Below are 8076 nucleotides of genomic sequence, written 5' to 3'. Positions count from 1 at the left end.
TTCAGTAACATAGCAACTACCACATCCCTTTTCTTCTTTAACCATGTTATCGCTTGATTTGGGGTTCTGAATTAATTTATCTCTAACCATGGCTGACATTTTGAAGATGAGGTATGGCATGAACTATCCTCATTCTTGGGCTTCCAGCACCATTATTCATCATCTTATTACCTCCAAGGTAATGGACAAGTTGAATAAATAATCAAGATTCTCAAGACAATGCTTCAAGAGATGGTGAATAAGCACAAGACGAACTGGAACCTTATGTTCTTCCCATCTTTGTGTGCCTATAGAACTTATTTTAAAACCACCACCAGGTTTACTCCTTTCCACCTTGTCTTTGGCGAGGAGGCAGTCTTACAAATCAAGTATGAGATCCCTTCCCTCCACCTAGTTATCAAACTTCTCCCCAACACCCAACCATTAGAAAGAAGACTTGTCATGCTTGAACGCGCCTCCGAAAACGACTGTGTTGCTTTGTAAACCATTGAAGTGGCCAAAAAGCACACCAAAGATCAATATGACTGAAAGTCACCCCTCGTTCCTTTCACGAAGGTGATCTTGTTCTAGTGTATGAACAGGCCCATGATACCCTGGGGCATGGGAAGTTCAAATCATTATGGCTAGGACCTTACATCATTTGCAAGGACTTAGGTAAGGGGGCATTTCACCTAGAGGATTTCGAAGACCAACTCCTTCCCAATCCTCATAATGCACTCTACCTTAAGAAATTTTACCCCTAGAATTTTCCATTGATTTCCAGTCATGCATTTAGGTGGATTGCACCACTTCATTTAATGATTTGACACTTCACCCAGAAACCATTTTTCCAAGAAGGGTCACTTCGTCACCTCTAAAAATCAAATTTCACCATAAAGTGACACTTGTACCTTGAGGTTCAGCTTATCTTAATACTTGTCATACCATATGTCAATTTTCTTCATGAGTGACCATCATTTAGTCATGTTCCCATGGTCCCCATCGGGCCTATTATGTGTGGAAACATCATCAAGTCACCCTTGTTCAGAGCATCCGCAATGAGTCACCTTTGCATTCTTGGAGTGTTTTTCATGTCCCATCATATCATGTCACAACATTCCATCCATAGCTGCATATTGTTCATCCTGTGTTGCCCATTTTGGCCTCCAATCATACTATCCCCATCCCCTCTAGAGTTGAGTCAGTTACTGCCAGGTCAACCATGCACTTTATGCTCTGACAATGGAAGTTGTCTGTTTGTCCCTCAGTCCCACTTTTCCCATTATCCACAGTGTCAGTACATAAGTCACATTACTATTTTCCCTCATGATTTAGTTGAGGATCCTCATTACCTCATCTATCATGGGCCCTATTCTGTCGACATCAGCTCATTTATTCCAAATGAATGACCTAGAGGGTGGTGTATCTCGGTTCCAGCTTCCATTCTTGTTCGGCACCTTGGATTGAGTAGAGGGTCTCATTATTTCCCTTTGACTTGGTTGTTTCATGTTCTTGATCGATACACTTCATGGTCCAGTGATGAAACAGATTGTCCCAGTGATTCGCATGTGTGTGTGAGATGCTTTCAGACCCCATGAGGGGGTGGCCCTTCAGGCAGCCCTCCACATGCCCAGATGCATACCTACTATGCTATAGCCTCAAATGCAGTTCCGAAGAGTTGATGGGTTCAGTTCCTACCGATCGCAGTGTTCATAGCATGCATGTCTCCTCCATACAATCCATTCAGTTTTGCAGAGCCCTTCCTTGTTCAACTAGGCTTCTCCGGCTGTTCTACCCTCCCTCCCACTAATTTTTTGAGGGAAGGGGCTTTATATCTCACGTACTTAGATATTATTGTATTCAGTCTTGACTCATGTTTTTACTAGATACATTATGTATATGGGACACACTGTATTATTTTCTAGCTCTGTTATGCCAGCATGTCATGTACCATTTAGCATGTACTTTATTGCTCAGTTTCATATTTCTGGGAAAGCCATTATTTTTGTACCAAGTTATCTGGGGGTGTATGGGTGTACCTCCTCCACCTCATCGAGGTTCGATACCACAACATAAAAGGAGACATGCAATAGTCTTTCCCCCTCTGTCACTATCCTCTCCCAGCTTCAGCGTCATTGGTCTCTCTCTATCCCCTTGACTCCCTATGTTGTCTAAGTGATTGTATCTTTACAACGTACTTCAATCATAAATTTTTCTCCTAACAATAGTACATTGGGGGAAATCTATTATCACCAAAAAATTGATCATCTAGCCTAATTTACTAGATGGATCAAATTTTACCATGTAAAGCCAATTTTACCCTAGTAAAATTTATTTCACTATGAGAAATTACCTAATAAACCATCTTTAATAAGTAATTTATAGTTAAACCAATGAAGAATAATTAAATAAATCATTATTTATTTGATTTTCTTCTAGGTATAATTAATTTAACCACTGTTTTATTATTATTCGTTGTCAAATTTGACCCAATCATGAAAAATAAACAGACAGATCATTATTTATCTTATTTTTATCTAAGAATAATTAATTAATCACTAATTAATTATTATTCTTCGTTAAATTTGACTAAATCCCTTAGGAATAATTAAATAAATCCTTATTTGTTTATTATTCCTTAACTAATTCATTGAGATAATATATAAATAATTTATTTATTTATTATTTCTAAATAAAAATTTAAATACTTTTTCCCTCCTAAACAAATATAATAAAATATTCCAAGTGGTTATTCCAAGAATGGGATTAATAATATTTTATTATTGCTCATTATTCGAGGATAACTCAATATTTTGTTATAAAACGAAGGGTTTTCCATTCATTATTCACTTTTGATTATTTTCATTGTTGCACTCGTTGTTGTAACTCTGATTATTTTCATTGTCACACACCATATTTTTGTTGGGTTTATGCACTATAAAGGAGAGAGACTCTATAGAAGCTAAAGATGTTCGAGGATAGCTAAGAACCCATCCCATAGAGGGGGACTTGTAATATCGATCTGTTCTCTTCATAGGTGTTATTATAAAATTATTCATATCTAGTTTCCATTCGATAATTGGGGTTATTACTCCTTCTCTTGCTATTTAACTATGTTCGTGGCATAGATCAAAATTTTGGCAAGTTTTGCTTCTATCAATGGCTATAGATCTATAATGTTTAGCAGCCATTTCTATTGTTGAGATTGTTTGTCGTCCATAATCCTAAGCGAGTTTTTTTCATACATCATTGAGAAGAAAACACTACAACACAAACAACTTAGCTTCACTCGGCCCTAGCTGAACTATGCACTACATAGTCTCAGCCCTATAAGTTGTGACCTTGCTACTTAGAACTGCACAATGCATAGTCCATGTCGCCCAAGGTTGTTTCACTACACAATTCATGTGTCCAGTTCCTGACCTTGACCCCGATAATTGCTCATTTATGTCCCCCAGCCTCGCTTGCACTGCGCATTTTGCATCTTCAACCCTCAAGCTCCTCCCTTGGCTATTGGAATTTCACAATGCATAGGATCCCAACATGCCTTAACATCCAAAACTATACAGCTAGCTTACCATGTGTCCATTCCCTCCGCCAGACCGCATTATCTCTAAAAATTGTGCAGTCTTGTCCTTCAGGCCTCCCTAAGTTATGCACTACATAGTCTTAGAGCTCAAGCTCTCCCCCCTGCCTATTACAACTGCACAATGCAGAGTCACTAAGCCCCTCTTCCTAGCCTATCACTTTTTATGGCCTCACTTGATGGATCAAAATGCATCATCCTAGACTAGGCATTTTTAGATTGATGTCATCTTGTCATGACTGAATTACAGGAATAGGTAGACTATCATGTCATGGAAAGATGATGGAGAAGGAGAATAAGGAGGGAAGCATGCCTAAATACTCTATTATAGCTAAACTCATAAGTTGATCAATCAAGAGAAATCAAAAGGACACAAGTTGCGACCACCATCGAAAACTAAATATCATTGAATATTCTGCATCACCAAGCCATTTGGAGGTAAAGAGAAAGCATATTCAAAAAGACATAAAACACTTAGAAACAATAGTGACTTGACATTTCCACATCATCAAGAAGTCCATGTCAGTAGTGTCATGTCATGTCATTTCATGAGTGGTCATAGGCCACATCACAATTGTGGACCATGTATATTTTATTCAAATGTATTGTAAAGTCAAATTCCAAAAGGCACACATGGAATGTAAAGAGTCATGTAAGTTGAAAAGTCATAGGAAGTCAAACAATCATGAGGTTAGTCAAATAGTCACCCTTGGTTATATATACTCCCTCATTGTATGAGAAAATTACTTACCGAATTGGATCCTCCTGCAAGGCATTAGAGAGATAAGATATATCTTTGGGGAGCAAGGAGTGGCTCCAATGTTCCACTTCTAGAGCTAGTGATATACATTGTAAACATGTGTCTTGGAACTTTTACTTAATGATAGAAGGCTTCAACGCCAACATGTTCTTCATGCATGGACTATGAATATTTGTAAGACTATTATGGGGGTGTTTGTATTTCATGTTTTCTTTCACATGTGCTAAGACAGTTGAACTATTTCGATTATTTGAGAATGTGTTGTAATGGTTTTTATTGTTGACCCATCATTTTGGACTATTCTACAGGATATTACATAAATCTTTCTTCATTTTTTAGTTATAATGATTGTTTCATCCTTCATGGACTATTCCACTAGATTTTAGATGGATCCTTCTAGTTCATGTGTGTTTCTTCTTGGGTGGTACTACTACCTCTCACTTAGAGGCTCACTTTTATCCCCTCTCCCCAGTAGAATAACCTTGACACATTTACAGTTGAACACTCATTAGGCACACCTCCTCTCATTTCAAAGACACTATTGCATCCCTCTCTCTTGCTAACAGTTAGAGTCAAGGCATATCTTTGATATATATGGTAACCGAGCAAATAGAATGGATGGGGCTCCTACACCAAGAAATGTGAGGTCTAATTGGGACTTAAAATCAAGGATACCCCCTGGTTGATAGATTTCCAGCACCGTCAACATTATCGCTAGAAGGAGGGCCTGATGACAAGCTAAGCCCATTGTATTTGGTCTGAATATCTTATCTGAAATGGCTCATACACAAATCCTACTCTTAGGGTGTTTCTCTAATTTTTCCCTTTATCAATTTTAAATCCCCGATGAGCCGCCCAATCATTTGTCCCAATTAAATTTTGATGATGATGATGGAACATCCATAACCAATCACATTGTTGATTTTTTTAAATTTTGTGAATATTACAATGTCAATGATGACGAGTTTGTTTGTGTTCTTTTATTCCTCACCCTTCAAGGTCATGATAGTAGATGGTGCCATAAATTTCCACTTGCTACCATCCATTCCCTTCATGATTTCCTCAAGGAGCTCTATCAAGACTTTGATATGTATAATTATCGAGATGTTTGTAAAATAATCAATCTCTTAAGAATGAAGCCTAATGAATCAGTTGAGGATTTTTCTGAACAATTCCTTTGCCCTTGTTGTGAAATTTTTGAAGAAGACATGTATCATGATTTCTTGAAACAATATTTTGAGTGTTTGGTTCTTATATATTTACATGGTAAAACTAAACCCCCTAATTCTTCTACTTCCCCAACTCTTGTGAATCATAAGACACCTCTAATTTCAAAGGAGGAAATTATTGGCCCTTTTATTCTTTGACCTCCTCCTTTTCCATTTTTGATAGGGGTGCCTCTCTGCAATGGTAACAAAGTTGAAAAATATGCAAATCAAATTCTTAATCTAACTTCTCATTCTTCCTTTTTTTCTCATGACTCATATTCAATGGATGAAATCAAAGAATGGCTCATAAGGCCCACGGGGAAGACCAACATCCCCATTCCGCAACATGATGTTATCATTCATAACTCTAGCCTCTAATCTGATAAGGATTTATGTGATCCTCTATCATCTACCTGCCTTCAATATTTGCACTATGATCAACCTGATCAATCTACTCCACCAGCTGGTCTTTCACACTCTCTTGATTTTCGTGTTGCTAGTTCAAACTGCGATGAGGTGGAAGGCAATCAAGTTACACAAGCAGAGGAGAAAGAAGGTGAAGATGCTCTCAATCTTTCTTAATTTTTTCAAGATCCTTCGTGTCAAGATTATGCGCTTCCATTCCTGGGTGATTGTCAATTTTCTAATATCGGTAGTGAATCAAATGTAATCAATTCATAGCCTTGGGAAACAATCATTCCAACGATGATGAATTTTTTGATGTATGTCATCATGATTTCCCAGGTGCATCAGCTAATCTCTTGGTTTCTCATGAAGATTTTACTTTGGATCAAAAATCTGGTTGTCAAAGAATATGTGATTATCGAAGCTTCCTCTTTAGTTCACTATCCCTTATGCTCGACTATCTACAATGCATCTACTTGCGATGGGGGTACTCCATGTTCTTCAAGTCCATCATCTGATGAGTTGACCTCTCAATTGGCACAAGTTTGTGATATTATCCATGATGTAAATGAAAAAAATCAAATCTTTGAGTACTCTTACTAGCCCTCATCATCTCTTCACTTCCATGAAGACAACTCTTCAAATCAACTTGCTCATGAAAATTCCTCGATTCGTTTATATTTGAATTCTCGATTAGGAGAACCTTTCGACTTGACTAATGTGGTTATTGAAGTTGAAGAATCTGGTCAAACAAGTGACAAAGATGGTTTCCATATGGTGATAAGTGGGCTTATTGAAACTACTAGTAGAAGCTACCCTCACACCATGCATGATCTAGTACAATAGTCAAAATGTTATTTTACAATTATGGAAAGTTTCGGGACCTATTGAGGCACTTCAACTTCCATTGATGGTTATGTTAGGATCTCGCGACTCTGGTAAGACCCCTGAACTAACTCGGATTTGGTTTCTCTAACACAATTATTCCTTTCTCATGGTTTCACTCAATGAAAATTTCTTCTTAAGAAATGTTTGGTACCTCGAATGTGATATTTTAAATTTCCAATATTTTACTTCCTACCAGATTCATGAATATTTTTCAGTTCATTCATATTCATGCAAATATCTCCTAGCAAACTTGTGTTTGGAATGTGTATCTCTCATAGAGTCATGGAATTGTGAATTTGTTCATTCTAAAGACCATCTCTGGATGAAGTAATCATATCATTCAAGCTCATTTGATGATCAACAACTCCTGCCTTTGCTTGTGAGTATCATATCACAAATCTTTTTCTTCATTGCACCTGAGATCCTCTTGAGTAATAATGAATGCATGAGTTATTGCACAAATCAAGTTCTTCTCTATTCACCATGTCCTAGAAGATTTCATGTATTTGTTGTGTTGTCATCCCTTTTAAATTATTTTCATGATTACGATGCTTGCATAGTTTATCACTAGTTTAGGAAAACAGTGTGTCACATTTTGCTTGTGAGGAACTTGATCCAATTGTTTAGAATATTCATAGAACTATTCAAATTTATTTATCTTCAGTTATTACAAACTGGGAATATAATTATTTAATCATCTCATCTGATCATTATTTTTTCTTTGATGACTGTCATTCATGTTATCATTTCCCCACCAATATATCTAGTGGCAGTTATTTTACATCCTTTGATCTTCATCATTCAACACCTTGCTATTCAGATTTTTGTCAAGCGATTGAGGTTCTTTAGTCTCTACTAATGGTTATGTCAGGTCCTCATCATCTCAACATGACTTTCACATATGATAAAATATATTTTCCCTCACATTATTCTCATTATAATCTCGTGCCTCTAATTGAAAATCCATATTTTCAAAGATTTCAGGGTTTTCAAGAGGATCATCATGTATTTTATGATCCAGTCGTTGAATGTTTGGGCAATCTTACTCGGCAAGCTCCATTGCCATTAACAAGTTTCATGTTTTTCTTGTGCTTTCTAAGAAGGATGACATATTAGAAGGTGAATTCGCAATAAGTCTTCGAGGTTTGTCTAATTATGATTTCTGTCAGAGAGGTAAGAATGTGGATTGAATGAAAGTAGTGGTTGTGACACATATTTCCACCCACAAGCAAGACCTTCAAATTTTTGTG

Source organism: Pinus tabuliformis, chromosome 6 (assembly GCF_031772625.1).
Source record: "Pinus tabuliformis cultivar Carrire ecotype Pingquan chromosome 6, CPIR1, whole genome shotgun sequence".
NCBI lineage: Eukaryota > Viridiplantae > Streptophyta > Pinopsida > Pinales > Pinaceae > Pinus > Pinus tabuliformis.
The sequence above is the reverse complement of the archived record's forward strand: the minus strand, read 5'-3'. Positions refer to the sequence as shown.